Source organism: Callorhinus ursinus, unplaced genomic scaffold (genome assembly GCF_003265705.2).
Source record: "Callorhinus ursinus isolate GAN/ISIS: 27379988/994484 unplaced genomic scaffold, GSC_fseal_2.0 scaffold21, whole genome shotgun sequence".
Classification (NCBI taxonomy): domain Eukaryota; kingdom Metazoa; phylum Chordata; class Mammalia; order Carnivora; family Otariidae; genus Callorhinus; species Callorhinus ursinus.
Window position 1 is genome coordinate 2,895,448 of NW_027397083.1, and position 16,192 is coordinate 2,911,639.

At 35.7% G+C, this 16,192-nt stretch overlaps 1 pseudogene; it reads right to left on the bottom strand.

Annotated features, from left to right (window-relative positions):
- Positions 1 to 8,376: 8,376 nt before the first annotated feature.
- LOC112829738 (olfactory receptor 4P4-like) lies at positions 8,377 to 9,304 on the bottom strand (annotated as a pseudogene).
- Positions 9,305 to 16,192: the final 6,888 nt, after the last annotated feature.

Sequence of the window (16,192 nt, forward strand, 5' to 3'; positions counted from 1 at the left end):
AAAAGAAGAAGATAACAGGAGAGGAAGAAAAGGGGAGTATGTCAGAGGGGGAGACGAACCATGAGAGATGATGGACTCTGAAAAACTGAGGGTTCTAGAGGGTAGGGGGGTGGGGGGATGGGTTAGCCTGGTGATGGGTATTGAGGAGGGCACGTTTTGCATGGTGCACTGGGTGTTATGAACAAACAATGAATCATGGAACACTGCATCAAAAACTAATGATGTAATATATGGTGATTAACATAACAATAAAAAAAATTAAAACAGGAAAAAAAAAATATGGAAGTACCTCCAGTGTCCATCAATAAATGAATGGATAAAGAACACACACACACACACACACACACACATACACACACACACAAATGGAATAGTACTCAGACATAAAAAAGAATAATCTTGCCATTTACAACAATATGGAGGGACCTAGAGGGTATAATGTTGAGTAAAGTAAGTCACTCAGAAAAAAACAAATACTATATGATTTCACTTGTATATGGAATTTAAGAAACCAGACAAGCAAAGGAAAAAAGAGACAAAGAAACAAACAAAAACTCGTAAATACAGTGAACAAAGGAGTGTTACCCAAAGGATGGTGAATGGGGGGATGGGTGAAATAGGGGAAGGGATTAAAGAGTACATTTACCTTGATGAGCACTGAAAAATGTTGAATGAATAAATTTTAAAAGCCACCCCTTCTCGTCTACCTCCAGGAAGACATTTTTTGGCTCTTTAAACCATTGGAAATATTTCTCATTTAACCTTCCCTGAAATACTTCCATTTATCTCATTATTAACATTTAAATTTGAACATCCAGGAAATTAATTTTCATTTAATTGGTTCAAGGCAGCTCATCAGACAGTGGCTGTGCCTTGTATTCTTCCTGCCCTTGATGCTTTGGTATTACAGTCAGTAGATTAACTTTGGATTCACACAAAAGACCAGGATAGCTATCTAGCCATATGGTTTGGAGTAAGGTAGTTAACTTGTGTGACAATCAGTTTCTCCGGATTTTTTGCTTTGTTTTGTTTTGTTGTTTTTTTTTAATGCAGCCATCAAAAAAAAAAATGAAATCTTGCCATTTGCAATGACGTGGATGGACCTAGAGGGTATTATGCTAAGCGAAGTAAGTCAGTCAGATAAAGACATGTATCATATGATCTCACTGGTATGAGGAATTCTTAATTTCCCGTTTTAACATGGGCCATTTCTAACATTGGTATACCATAGTTGTGTGTGTTGAATAATCCATACAAAGTATACAATAGGCACTAATTAATTTCTCTTTCACCTTGCTTTTCCTCATATCATTATGTATAAATTAGGTACCCCATATATAATGGAAAAAATAAGCAAAAGTACACTACAATGTTAATAAATAAAAATGCAAGCTATTACAATTTATATCAAATAAGTTGCTATTATCAGTAGTTTTGCACAGACATAAGAGAGAAATAATGATAATATCCAATATTTAGTGCTTACCATATTCTGCAGGAAGTTCTAAACCTTCTACATGTATTAAATTGTGAATCCTAAAGGCCCCAAAGATTCTTTTATTATCTCTATTTTGCAAAAAGGAAACCAAGTCTCTTTACAATTTGGATAAAATACTGATAGTTCTAAACACTAATTTTAGGCATATTTTAGGTATTTTTTATTATCTGGATATGGATAAATTTGGTTGTCAAGTTCAAATTATTCTTAGAATTATTCTAGGAGCATATTACCTTTTTTGTTATCTCTTTCTGTAACCAAGTTACCTCTCCCAAAGTCAAGGTTGAGTTAAATATTTGCCAACAGCTTCAAAGTTTTCTCCCAGCGCCAGTACCCATGCTTGACTGAACTAATTCTATTTCCTTTCTGTCTTATTGTTTACCCTTTTCTTATTCCTTCTCATCAGATTTGCCCCACACTGATGTGCAGGATCCTCTGATATTGAAGTTTTTTTTTAAGATTTTATTTATTTATTTGAGAGAGAGAGAGAATGAGAGATAGAAAGCACGAGAAGGAAGAAGGTCATTGGGAGAAGCAGACTTCCTGCTGAGCAGGGAGCCCGATGTGGGACTCGATCCCAGGACTCCAGGATCATGACCTGAGCCGAAGGCAGTCGCTTAACCAACTGAGCCACCCAGGCGCCCTGATATTGAAGTTTTCCAAATCACAACACACCATACTCTTAATTACTCACTGTACATACAGTGTAGCAAAGGAGGTGGGGGAGGAACCTGTCTCCAATCCAGGGCATTCCTTTCATCATATTTAATTTGTACCTCTTTCTTCTTTATTTTTCTTTTTTCTGCTTAAAATTCAAGTTGCTCACTTGATTTATCTACCAATTCTTTTTCAGATACATTCCATATATGCCATGAATAATATTATTATTTCCTTCATGAATTTCCCAAAATCATACCAAAAAAGGGTCTGCTTCATTTTGACATCTGCTGAGGAACATAATATTAATAATTCATTGAATTTTACTAATGTGATGGAAAGTTATGTTATGAAATATTTGCAAAACTTGAAGAGGGAAATGCACCTATAAAATCAGCATAGTTACAGATAAAAATGTAATTTATGCTATATATATATATACACATATATATATGCTTTTTTAAATTTGAAAGTCATGTTTATTTACTATATGTTGGTTTGATTTTTACTTACCAGGTGATTATCTCATTAGATAAATTTCATTGTCTCTGAGTAAAATGTGGCGTCTGGTGTTTTCAACAGAGTCAAAATAAATGCTTAATTTTGCTGCTGAAGATTAATGAATTTGACCATGCAAGCAGACCATGTAAGTCCTGGTTCTGGGACTTTCTTATTTCCCTTATAAAGAGAAACATTCTCTCCTGATTTTTGAAACCAAAAGGAAATAAAATCATCATTGGCATTTATGTTGAAAAATGTTTTTGGTTGTTTTCTACCCAAAAGTTGTATATTCATTTGTTTTAGTATTGGAAATATATACAAGTTTTCTGTTTAATTTCCAAGTGTCATTTAAGGTAGATTACCTGGGAGAATATAACCCCAACCTCCCTCTCACTTTCTCTATGGGATGAGACATTTCCCAAAAGAAAAGTTCGCCAATGTATAGCTGAATATTGCTTAGTTCCTTTCCAGTCCTTAAAAAAATAGTTACACCATGGTTAACAACTTTGTATACTCTGAGGAGTTTGAGCACAAACTAAGAGTTCACTTCTATTCACTATTGATTGGCCATAAATCATGTGCTTTCTGTTGAAACAGATTCTGAGGAAGTGTAGGGAATAATGTCTCAACAGAGGTTAAACTAGAAAATGCCAAAGGCCAGGTTTTGAAGTCTGCTTCAGTGCAGAATAAATTAGTTGAACAGTGGGTGGCAAACTTCTTGTGTGCTACTTCACATCCCAACGGCCCTACTTCTTCCTCCAGACCCACATTGGCAACCAGTTTCCATAGACCGAACTCTGAGAGCTGGTGTAAATTTATAGCACTTCCTCCTACAGATACCACAATGTTCAATAAAACATATAAAATATTCCCCTAAAATAAATCAGATGTTTTTGTAATCCCAGCAATCAATTACAAAGAGATATACAATGGAAAACATGGTTAAAATACCTAGGAAAGGGTGCATAACTGAGTGAAGCTTGACTATCACATGATAATGCTGTTGACCTTGAACAACATGGGCTTGAACGTGTGAGTTGTGTTATATATGGAGTTTTTTCAATAAATATAATACAGTACTATAATATATTTTCTCTTCCTTATGAGTTTCCTAATAACTAGCTTATTTTATTGTAAGAATGCAGTATATAATATGTATATCATGTATAACATACAAAATATGTGTTAATCAACTGTTCATGTTATCGGTAAGATTTCCAGTCAACAGTAGGCTATTATTAGTAGTTAGTTAAGTTTGGGGGCAGGGATCAAAAGTTATACAAGCCCCTAATCCCCACATTGTTCAAGGGTCAACTGTAGATTATGAAAGGCATAACTGAGGGACTTTTTGATCTGGGTGAACAGTATGAACAAAGATTTGAGGCAAACAGCATGTCTGAAAATGATGCATAAGTTATGATCGGGACTGGATAAGGAGAGTATGCTGACTCATTTAGGAGAGAAGTGAGGAATTTGGCTGTTATCAGAACAACCATAGTCTAAATAACATTGAAAACCATAGAACTAGTTATTCCTTTCTGTATAAAAAAAAATTAAGCGGAAAAACATATAAGTTAGTAATTTGAGAGAAAACTCTTATAATGCTTCTGCTATAAAAATTCTGACCTTATGGTCTGAAAGAGCATTTTTCTTATTTTTCACACAAAATAATGTACTGATTTTCTACAAACAACATTGACGTGTTGGGATTTACGATGAATGTGGAGCTTGAATGATGTGTGGGCAATACAAAATTATAAGGATTGTGAAGTGGCCTGCCTTCTGACGTTGGCATTGGAAGCCTAACATAAAGGATAGGGTAGTTTTACTTGGCCTTCACAGCTTCAGGTATACCATCAGGTTGAGAGGTCTTCTGTTGCAGTTTGGTCTCCAGAAGCCAAAACACAGACCCTGATGAAAATGAAGCCATCGGTTTGATCATAGGCATGACAGGACTGTAAAGGGAACAGAAAACACAGCCTCTATGGTCTCTTATGTCAATAACAGAACCCTAAAAAGAAAAAAAATGAAACTGAAATCTAAGACAGTGATGTTTGGGGTTGAATCTGAGAATTTTGAGCACTGAAATGCCCTGAAATCCCTGTACAAACAGAGTCCACTTCCTCCATCTTTCTAGAAGAGAACAGATTCTAATGGCCTGGGGATGATATAATAACTTCACCTGAGTTATTTCCTTGCAAAATGATGCTTATTTTCTTAAAGTCTGATGGGCTCAAGAAATTTTGATAAAAGTCCTGCAAAATCATCTCCTTTCTCTCAGTCAACATTGACCTGTAGCTTTATGGGGAGTTGGCCGAAGAGGAAATATATGATTGTATCTGTTTATATTTAGTTCTATTTGGCACCAACTGAAATGGAATATTGTAACATTAAAGCCCCAAATATGAAAGCCCTAAAAAAGATAGGGGTTAAGAAAAATCTTCTTAGTTAACAAATTCTTAACCAGTGCATTTGGTTGTCTACTTTGTACAGACCAAGAGATAACTAGAGGCATAGATCTATTCCAATTCATGGCAATTGCTAAAAGTTTCACTTGTATTTAGGGATTTAGAAAGTACGGGTAGAAGGTGTGACTATACGGGTAGACCTCATGGACAAAATGTAAGTCATACAAATGCTCACTACGTGGTGTACCCTGCAGAGGAAATTCTCAATGGTGGTAGACAAGATGGCATGTTTCGTGGATCTCAACCATCCTCCTTTCCCAGCTACCCACGTTCTAACTCACTGGTCTAGGTCTAAAGTAGCCATGGATGGGGCACCTGTGTGGCTCAGTCATTTAAGCATCTGACTCTTGATTTCAGCTCAGGTCAAGATCTCAGGGTTGTGAGATCAAGCCTGGCATTGGGCTCCACTCTCAGCATGGAGTCTACTTGAGACTCTCTCTCCCTCACTCTGCCCATCCCTCTGCTCTCTCTAAAATAAATGAATAAATAAGTAATCTTTAAAAATATAAAAAAAATTAAGTGGTCAAGGTGGTTTAGGAAGCATCCTTATGAAGGCTATTGCTAGGGCTGAACAATATGATATTTACCTCATGGAGGTTCATCTGGCTTCTGTGACTACTGAGTATCGAATGTTTGTAGTTATTATGACTGTGTAAGATAACCCCAAATTTAGTGGGTAAAACAACCAATTTACAATGCACTTGGACTCTATGGATCAGGAATTTAGACATAGTGAGAATGGCTTGACTATGCTCCATGATGTTTGAGGTCTCAGCTGAGAAAACTCAAAGACTGGGAGAGCTCACTAGCTAGCAGCTGAAGTCATCTAGGTTCACCTTGACTTACATGTCTGGCAGTTGCCACTTGGTTGTGGGCCCAGACATCAGATGAACTGTTGGCCATAAAATTCTGTATCTAGCCTCTACATATGATATCTCCATATGGATTAGTTAGGAAATTGTTGTGGTCATGTTTGGAAGCTACTTTCTGTCCCACCAACATTGAATGCCCAACATGTACACTCCTCCGGGTGACTACTCAGTCCTGTGTGGCAAGTTGACTACACTGAAAACTTTCTATCATGGAGGAAACAGAATTTGTCTTCACAGAAATAGACATTTATTCCGGATATAGATTTGTCTTTCCTGCTTATAATATTTGTACCAGCCACACAATGCTTTGACTTATGGAATGTCTTATTCACCATCATGTTATTTCACTTAGGATTGATTCTGATCAAGTAATGTATTTCAGAGTAAAAGAAGTATAGTAGTGGACATACACATAGGAATTCATTGATCCTACCACATACTCTGTTGTAGACTGAATTGACGTCCTGAAAATTCATATATTGAATACCTACCTCCAAGTAATTCAGAAGGTGACTATTTAGAGAGGAAATTGAGTTAAAATGAAGACTTTAAGGTGGGCCTTAATCCAATGTGACAGGCATCCTCATAAGAGAAAAGTTGGACACACAGAAAAAAACACCAGGAATGTGTGTGCACAGAGAGAAGACCATGTAAGGACATACAGAGAAGGCAGCCATCTATCAAGTCAAGGAGACAGACCTTTGAAAAAACTAAACCTGCAAGTACTTTGACCTTGGACTTTCAGACTCCAGAACTGACAGAAAATATATTTTTGTTGTTTAAGTCACCCTGTCTATAGTATTTTGTTATGGTAGCCCTAGTGAACTTATTTATACCCCATTTCTCTTAAGTAACTGATTAGATACAATGAAGAAATGGCTTACTGAATAAAGTGCCAATTGAGAAACAGCACCCTGAAAAGCTCAACTTATATCTTCAAGGATATGTTGACCAACAGATGATTATAATTCTCCCAAACCCATAATAAACAGTTACGAATCCTGTCGAATCGAAGGATGTATATGCAAGTATATTTATTATGCTAAAATCCTTTATAGAATTTTTGCTTCCTGTGCCAGCATTTTTCAGCTCAGCTGGCTTATAGGTTTTAGTTATAGGTGTTATGCGTTCATGAGGGAATACAACAATTATTTTATTGAACTGGAAATTGAAGTTGTCACCTGGACACCTTTGGACTCCTCATGCCTCTATTAAACCAAAAGGGGCTGGAGCAATTGATATTGGTGATGAGATTAGATCTGTTTGTTTGACACAATGGGGCATGGATGATCAATATCTGGAATCCAGGCCATCTCTTAAAATTTCTATAACTAATTGTAAAATTTAATTAAAAGAACAAACAAGAGAAATGGCAGGACCATTAAAGATTCAGAATTTCAAGAATGAAGCTTTGGTTCACATTAGTAGATAATGAACCCCGATATTAAAGGTTAACCTGAAATCAAAGGGAAGAGTGAGTAGGCAGTGCAAGAAAGAAAGGTATAAATGTTAACTAAAATCTCATGACCAATTATAGAAACAAGGACACTTGTAGCATGTAGCAATGTAATTTTACAGTCTGTTCTTAATGTTACAGATTTATAAGGAAGGATGATAACTTGAACTAGAAGAGAAACTAACATTAAAATTAACTTTGCCCAGAATGTTGAAGATGTTATGTTTCCTTTCTGGAAGGGAGAGAGTGAGACTAGGTTCAAATATCATACAGAAGAGTGTTTATCAATGTTGAATAGCTCATGTACCTATTACCCTCAGCTCAAAAACCTACCTTTATATGCCTTCCTCTGAGATGCTGGAAGCAAAATCTACCTGTATTTCTTATCTACCAGATGGTTTCCTATTGTTTCTGTCAATAGGAGTACACTCTCTAGTGATAGTGGAAGTCAAGAGGAAGGGGGAAAAGATTTCCTTATATGTTCACAATAAAGTATCGAATTAAGGAGGACTTGGGACTACTGGTATGTGAGGAGAATAGAGGAAGAATGAACTGAAAAGATAAATGAAAATTGTCCAATCATCAAAAATATTGTAATAACTTTGTATGGTGACAGATGGTTATTAAACTTGTTGTGGGGATCATTTCAAAATGTATCAAAATATTGAATCATTGTGATGTACACCTGAAATGAACAGGATATTGTATGTCAATAATACTTCAATAAAAAAAGAAGAAAGACATTTTTTAAAAAATAATAAAATCATCTAGTCAGGAGGGGTCTGAGGAAATGCTAAAGATTTTAAGCTCCAACCTGTGGTTGGCTTTTGCAATCACTATACACTCTTTGTATATCATTTCTTATTAATTCTTGGGCTCAGGATAGAACCCTAAAGTGAAATTCTGGAATGCTCTTAATATAAGTTACTTCCCTTCCAAAAACAAATGATGACACCACACTTTCCTCAAGGCATTCTTCATCTCCATGTTTCTCAGCGTGTAGATCAGTGGGTTGAACATGGGGACAATGACGGTGTAGAAAAGAGCAAACACTTTGTCTTCTGGGAAAGTTGTGGCTGGTCGAATGTAAATGAAGAGAACAGGCACAAAGAACAGAACCACAGCTGTGACGTGGGAACTGCAGGTGGAGAGAGCTTTGGCATGGCTCTCTGCAGGGTAAGCCCTGATGGTGTATAATATCAGGAAATAGGACACCATCAAAATCACAAAAGTCACCAGAACAGTCAGGCCTGAATTAACAATTACCAAGAGACCAATTCTGTATGTGTCAGTGCAGGCCAGCTTCAGTAAAGGATACACGTCACAGAAGTAGTGACCTATCTCATTGGGGCCACAGAAGGGTAGGAAGATGGTGAGGAGGAACTGGCTGGCAGAGTGTATAAATGCCCCGTGCATCAGGCTGAGAGGATTGAGTTACACCTCTGGCTGCTCATGATGACGGTGTGGTGCAGGGGCTTGCAGATGGCCACCTAGCGGTCATAGGCCATCCCTGTGAGGACGAAGATCTCCATGCCTCCAAATAAATGTGTGGTAAAGAGTTGTGTCATGCAGTTACCGTAGGAAATGGTCTTCCTTTCTGCCAATAAGTCAGTCATTAGTTTGGGTGTCACAGTGGATGTATAGCAAAGGTCGGAGAGCGAGAGGTAATTAAAGAAAAAATACATGGGTTGCTCAATTAGCTGACTGCACATGATAGAAATCATTATGAGAAAGTTTCCCACCCAAATAGCAATGTAGCAAAATAAAATAATACAAAACAAAGGATTTCAATATTCTTGTTTTTGGAAAGTCCCAAGAGAATAAATACAGTGGCATTATTGCTTTGATCCATGGTCCAGCTTAGATAGAATACATGAATCACCTGAAATACAGAATTAATGAGGCCATATTTAGAAAGGTTTCCTCAGTAGAGGGATGATCATATCCTATTCAAGGAATTTACTAGGTTGAATATGCCTCATTCAAGTGTCTCAGAGAATAAAAGTCAAGTATTCAATTGAAATGACCTGTAAGAAGACTCTGGGGGAACATAAACTAGCAGATTTCTGTTAAATCTACTAGACTAGAAAATTGTGATCAATGTCTGCCTTAGTCAACAAGAGGGCCTTTGATCAATCCACAATTGAGTCTTGGATGCTACTGAAAACATGGTACTTATTGCTTAACAAAGTGTTCCACCCAATACTTCTATAATTTTAGGATCAATTCTGACCAGATATCTTCATGATGTCTGTACTTTCATAATTCAGGGTTATGATTCAGCCCTTACCTTACACCTGGCTTCTCAATCAATTCCTATTTAAATTTCCTTTTCAACTCTGTTATTGAGTAAGTTAACGTGGTCACCCATACAATGAATAATAACACTGTAATAGAGATGAAATTTAAAAAAAAAATTCATTTCCATAGTGGAATTTTAAGAACTTGAATTCATTAAGGACAAATTATTAAGAAATAACTTCTGATGATTTTCCAAATCAGATTATAGTGATATTAGCCAATAAGTTAAGAGGCTATTTTAATTTGAATAAAATACAATGCTGAATATACTAGTGGCTTGAATTATTCATTAAACGTTCCTGAAATATGTTCCTTATCCTTGCTCAAGCATAAAGGCTTTTGCATAATTTTAAGTCTCTAAGTAAAGAAAGTCTTGGAATGTTCTCAGGCAAAGCCATTTCATCAATCTGTCTGCCTTTATTAGGAGTTTGCTAAAAATATTACTTGATCTCTAGTTGTCTGGGTGCAGAAGACAGCTATGCTTAATGTCCTGCCTGGCAGTCCTTGATTCAACTTCCTTAGACATCGGGCTACCTCGATTAACTGCCACGTATTTTAATGTCTTTAAAAAATCATGTGTAGGGCACCTGGGAGGCTCAGTAGGTTAAGCGTCTGCCTTTGGCTCAGGTCATGATCTCGGGATCCTAGGATTGAGTCCTGCATCTGGCTCCTTGCTCAGGAGGGAGTCTGCTTCTCCCTCTCCCTCTGCTCATGCTCTCTCTCTCTCTCTCAAATAAATAAATAATCTTGAAAAAATAAATAATTATAAAAAAATCATGTGTATAGTCTGATCATTCATTGTAGTTTTGGGGGAGTCCCTTGTTACATGTCTTAATTCAGACACTAACTTCAGATATGACCTTTGCATGTCAGTTGCTTTCTTTTAAGAAGGTTTTTCTTCATTTGAAATCTAGAAAAATATATCCTGCTCTATGTAATTCAGACTACCTCTGAGACTCAGCTTTGATCATAGGTGAGAAAAATCTTTAAAAAAAAACTGCACACATGTCAGTATTATTGTATTGAAATTAATGTACACAAAGAAAAATAAAATTATCTTATAATTTTATGATTATTTATAAAATTATTTTAGGTTTATAGAGCTTAAGGAACTTGTGTATAGTAACATGACTAGTATATATAGCAAAGTAGGGTTTATAATCTGAGTTTTCTGACTCCAGTGCCTGTGTTTCTAAACACTTTACAGCCTCTCAAAAGGAAAACACTGAAGCAACAATATAAATTTAACATGAACTCTGGCTGTTCCAACTCTGAAATTTGCACACATTTCTCAATCTTCCAGACAAAACCAGGATCCCTCCTGAATGGATCATTGTCCCATTTTAGTCACTTGAATTTAAATGGAAAATGTGTAACAGGAAACACAGAACTATAAGATAGACTCAAGTTTCCATGAAAAATCACAAACCAAATCAGTTCAGGATTCTGGAATAAATAAGCCAGTTGTAGAAAGAAAACAAATGTACAACTCATGTACTTCTCTAGGAAGCAAGATATTTCTTATTCTCTCAAGCACGAGTGGTGATATTGCAACTTCAGCTATTGGCCAAGTGAGAAAAATAGGTAGGAGAAAACTATTTGGGTGCATGCCCTAATACTGCCACACCTTACATTTGGGGCCTAGTATACTCTTGGCATATAAATTTCCTATCTGTAGAATGAATGCACTAGCTTCAATGATCCCATCATGAGGTCTTTTGCAGAATGAAAATTACTTTATCATTAGTCAATGTTTTACTGACCGTCTTCCTAAAGTTGTAATAATGTGTCCTTTCTTTATGTATGGGCACCTAATAGACAGAATTAGTACATGACTTTGATCATATTTTTCTAGAATATGTGATTCTACCCTCAGTAGACAACCACAATCTCTTTGAATTTAGTCCTCTTAAACCAAAGCCTTAGACTGTAGAATTCACAGTAACATCTACTTTAAAATTAGCTGCTAATTAATGTTTTCCTTTTTTTTAAAAGATTTTATTTATTTATTCATGAGAGACAGAGGGAGAGAGAGGGAGAGAGAGAGAGAGAGAGAAGCAGAGGGAGAAGCAGGCTCCCAAGGAGCAGGGAGCCCATTGCGGGACTCGATCCCAGGACCCTGGGATCATGACCTGAGCCGAAGGCAGACGCTTAACCATCTGAGCAATTAATTAACGCCCAATTAATGTTTTCCTAACATAGTGGTTAAAAATAGTTTATTCGAAAGCTATTTATTACATATTTCTGCAGAACAATGGAAAAATTACTCATATTCTTTCCTCTGCACTTATTTTGAATGTGTTCTTCTTTTACAGTTTTTATGTCCTCTCTTCATTGAAATCACAAACATTCTTTAACTATTTGAATGATTTTCTTTTAAGTTTCTGAGTTGAAATTTTTCCCTACTCAGCAAGTGCTACTGGTGAATTTCACTTTCTAATTCCCCAAAGTATACATAAAAAATTACAAAATCCATGCATTTTTTGTAACTACTCTCACCTGTCATACCTTCAGTTCAAATAAATGATAGGAGGTCACCTGCAGAAAAAAAGCTAGAAGTCAAAACTTCATTTTCCAAAATTAGTTAAATCATAATTTATACACTCTGTATTTGTACCACCACATTATGCCTGAGGGTCTCAAGGCTCAAATGCTAAGTAAAATTTTAGGTAAAGTTTATATCCTAAGTACCTTTGTTTCCTCCCAAGGTGTTGCTTTTTTAATTCGAGTTAATGATTTTCTGTCCCCAAGTAATCAATTCACCAGTTAGTAGCCTCTTAGATCTAAGTTACCTGGCCAGCTCTACAGGTGGATGACAAATGCCCTACACAAAAGGTAAATGCAGTGTGTTGTTAGAATCCCACTCATTAAAAATTCCTTGGTGACTGAGTTCTGTTGTTTATGCAATTTGAGGTGTTTTTTTTTTTTTTCCTTTTGCTATAATCTGTGGATCCAACCATAGTTCTGGTCCTTATGTTAAGAAATCATACGCATCCATTCCCACATAGTGTTTCTGTTATTGGATGTGTGTGTTCTTTAATGTATTTCATCTAAGGTAAATTTTCTACTTTCCCTTTAAGGTAAAATTTTAATGATGTATTTCTATTAAGGTAAATTTCCACTTAAGGTATATTAATTTCCTAAAAAAAAGGTATATTAATTTCCTTTAAGGTAAATTTTAAGGAAAATTAAAGACATATAGAACTTTCTTTCATGTCCTTTTAAGCTTACAAAATGCTCATTAAAATACTTTGTCAACACTGGAGTTGAACATTCTGTAATTTTGCTCTAGTCTTATGTCATTTTCAATAACCTTTCCTCATATTTCTATTCAAAACTAATACTTGATTCTGCTTTGCCCTCTGAGGTCCACTAATGATAACAAACATTTAGTAAGCATGTGCTCTGTGTCAGACCTGAACCATTGATGGGGTTTAGCTTATTTCTCTTTAAAACAAGTCTATGCAATAGATAGTATCACCAACCTCATTTCGCAAATGAAGGACCTGGGACATTGAAAAGTGACGATGTAAACAAGTGATTCTCATGAAATAGAGGTGACACTTGTGGGGAGAAAGAGCATGAGTCTGTGGAATGATGGAGACACTATTTTTTCTTGTCTTGAATAAGAGTTAGTGGGTTTATAATCATTCATTATTCTGTACAGTAATGCTTCTTTGGTGTCTTATTTAGTGGGTAAAAAACATAAAAATAGCCAAAGGACATAGCCTTTGAAAATTAGCACAAGCTGTTAGTTTGCTTTGCTTCTAAAATAGAAATTACCAAAGAATTCTGGGAGATCTCATGATCAGTCTTATTCTTTATAATCCAACTGAACTGTTGTTTGTTTTCCTCCCCCAACCTTTTTCTCTTGCTGTTAGATGTCTCGCTCAATCTTGATTTAGTAGGTGTTTTTACATTTCCTTCAGACCTCAGACTTTTTTCCCAGGGAATCCCCAATTTTCCTCTTTTCTTACCTCCCTTTGTCTTCACTGTGCCATCACTTCCAGCTGCACTGGTTTACTCACAAAACTCATCTACTTGATGGATTCTCTTCCCCCTTAGAAAAGGGATCAAAGTATATCTTCTTAAGTTCCTTACAATTCTTTCATATCTATGATGCATTTTGAGCTATTTTGCGTAAACTGTGTCATGGGTCTAAGTTCATTTTCTGTATATGGACATCCAGCTGTTCTATCACTGTTTGTTAAAAATACTATCTTTTCTCCACCAAATTACCTTTTCCTTTTTGTTCCATTGATCTTTGTGTGTATGATTTTTACCAGTACCACATTGTCCAGTAATAGCACACAGTCTTGATTACTCTATAGTAAGTCTACATTGTGTAATATGAGTCCTACAACATTATGGGGTTTTTAAAAAATTATTCTAGCTATTGTAGTTGCTTTTCCTTTTCATATGAGTTTGAGAATCAGTTTGTTGATATCTAAAAGAAAAAGCTTTCTGGGATTGGAGAAATTGACATCTTAACAGTATTGAATCTTCTAATTAACAAGCTATGTATACTCTCCATCTGCTTAGCTCTTCTTTGATTTCATTATTGTTTTGTAATTTTCTGAATATAGATCTTGCACATATTTAATTAAATTTATATGCAAATAGGTTTTATTATATATTTTTTAATTTTAGATTTCATTTTTTGATTGCTGGTAATTGATTATGCATATGGACAGTGTGTCCTATGAACTTGCTAAACTCACTCGTTTCAAGAGCTATTAGTAGATTCTTTGGAATTTTAACATAGGCAGGTGTGTTGCATAGAAATAAGGACAATTTCATTTGTTCTACTTTGTATGACTTTTTGGGCGGGTCTATTACATTAGCTAGGACTTTCAGAACAGTGTCGGATAATTAGTGGTAAAAAAAAAGACATTTTTGCCTTGTTATAGAATAAGTTAGTCTTTACCATTAAGTATTGTATTAGCTATTGGCTATTCATATTTTTATTAGGCTAATGAAGTTCATTTTCTTCCTAGATTGCTGAGGATTTAATCATAAAAATAGATGTTGAATTCTGTTGAAAATTTTTTCTACATCTATTGATATGATCATATGATTCTCTTTCTTTGGTGTATTATATGGTGAATTACACTGATTGTTTTTCTATTGTTGAACAAGGCTTGCAGCTTGGATGAATCCCACTTGGTTGTGATGTATTGGTGTTTATTGCTGTATCTGATTTAATAATGTTTTGTCAAAAATTTTTCTGTCTGTGTTCATGAGAAATAATGGTCTTTCATTTTCAGTGCTTGTAGTTTTTTTTTTTATAAATAGAGCCCTATTGTTACCAAGAATATATTATTTATTATGTTTGTATTTTTTAATGAAAAAAATTAACACTGAGTGCAGAGATGAGCAAGATAGGCAGATAGATCTGGATTCAAAGTCCAGCTCTGCAACAAACTGTAGGTCATCTTGAGGAAGTCACTTTACTTCTTCATACCTCAGCTTTCAATTCTGTAAAATGATAGTAATTACATCTAGATTTTAAAGTTAAATTAGGGTGCACCAAGAAAATAAAAATGTCATGCATCATACAGCATGTACCACTAGAGCAAGCCACCAATCACTATGGGCTGCCCATAATAGGCACTAACCAGTATTATAGTCTTTATTTACAAAATAAATGACACTTGGTTAAGCATTCTATCACAGCAAACTTTGTTCTTTCTTTTATTATTCGATGGTTAGAGGTAGTATAGCCTCACACTTAAAGAGTTCTGGCAAATCAGTGATGAGGCTTGAGTTTGAATCTTAGCTCTCTTGTATGCTGGTGAGTAGATCTAGACTGAATTTCTAACCTCCCAAATTCAGTCTCCATACCTTTAAAATAGAGATAAGAAATTCATGTAAATTGCTTAACAAAATACTTCATAAATATAAGCAATTGTTGTCACTTATCAAGATTTCTTTCTTTTCTTTCTTTCTTTCTTTTTTTTTTTACTGAATCCCTTTAAGTACAAATCTGCTGAATCTCCATCAGGTTATACAAAAGCAACGTCATGACAGAAATACCTGCAAACATCTGCTTTCTGCCTCCTGCACCTAAACTTTCCAGTCAAACAAGTGAGGCTTGCCTGTGATTTGAATAATTGTAACTGTAGTAGGAATAAGCATTCATTGTAGGTTATGTGTGCTAAGTCATGCCGGGTATCTAAAGAGGACATCTGGCTTCAACACAATGGCTCTCCACCCTGGGCAAGGTCTGCAGTTAGCCCTCTTAAGGAAGCTGTAAGATTCTGGTCCATCCCCAGTGAGAATACCAGTATAACAGAAATGCTGAAGTAAGCACAACTTAGAAACCCTCCTTTGCATCAAATCAGCATTTGGCCTGGATTAGCATCCAACTCAAACACATATTGATGAGCCACGTAAATTAGTTCACAGGAAAGATGGGCCAGGCAGAAAAAATATGATA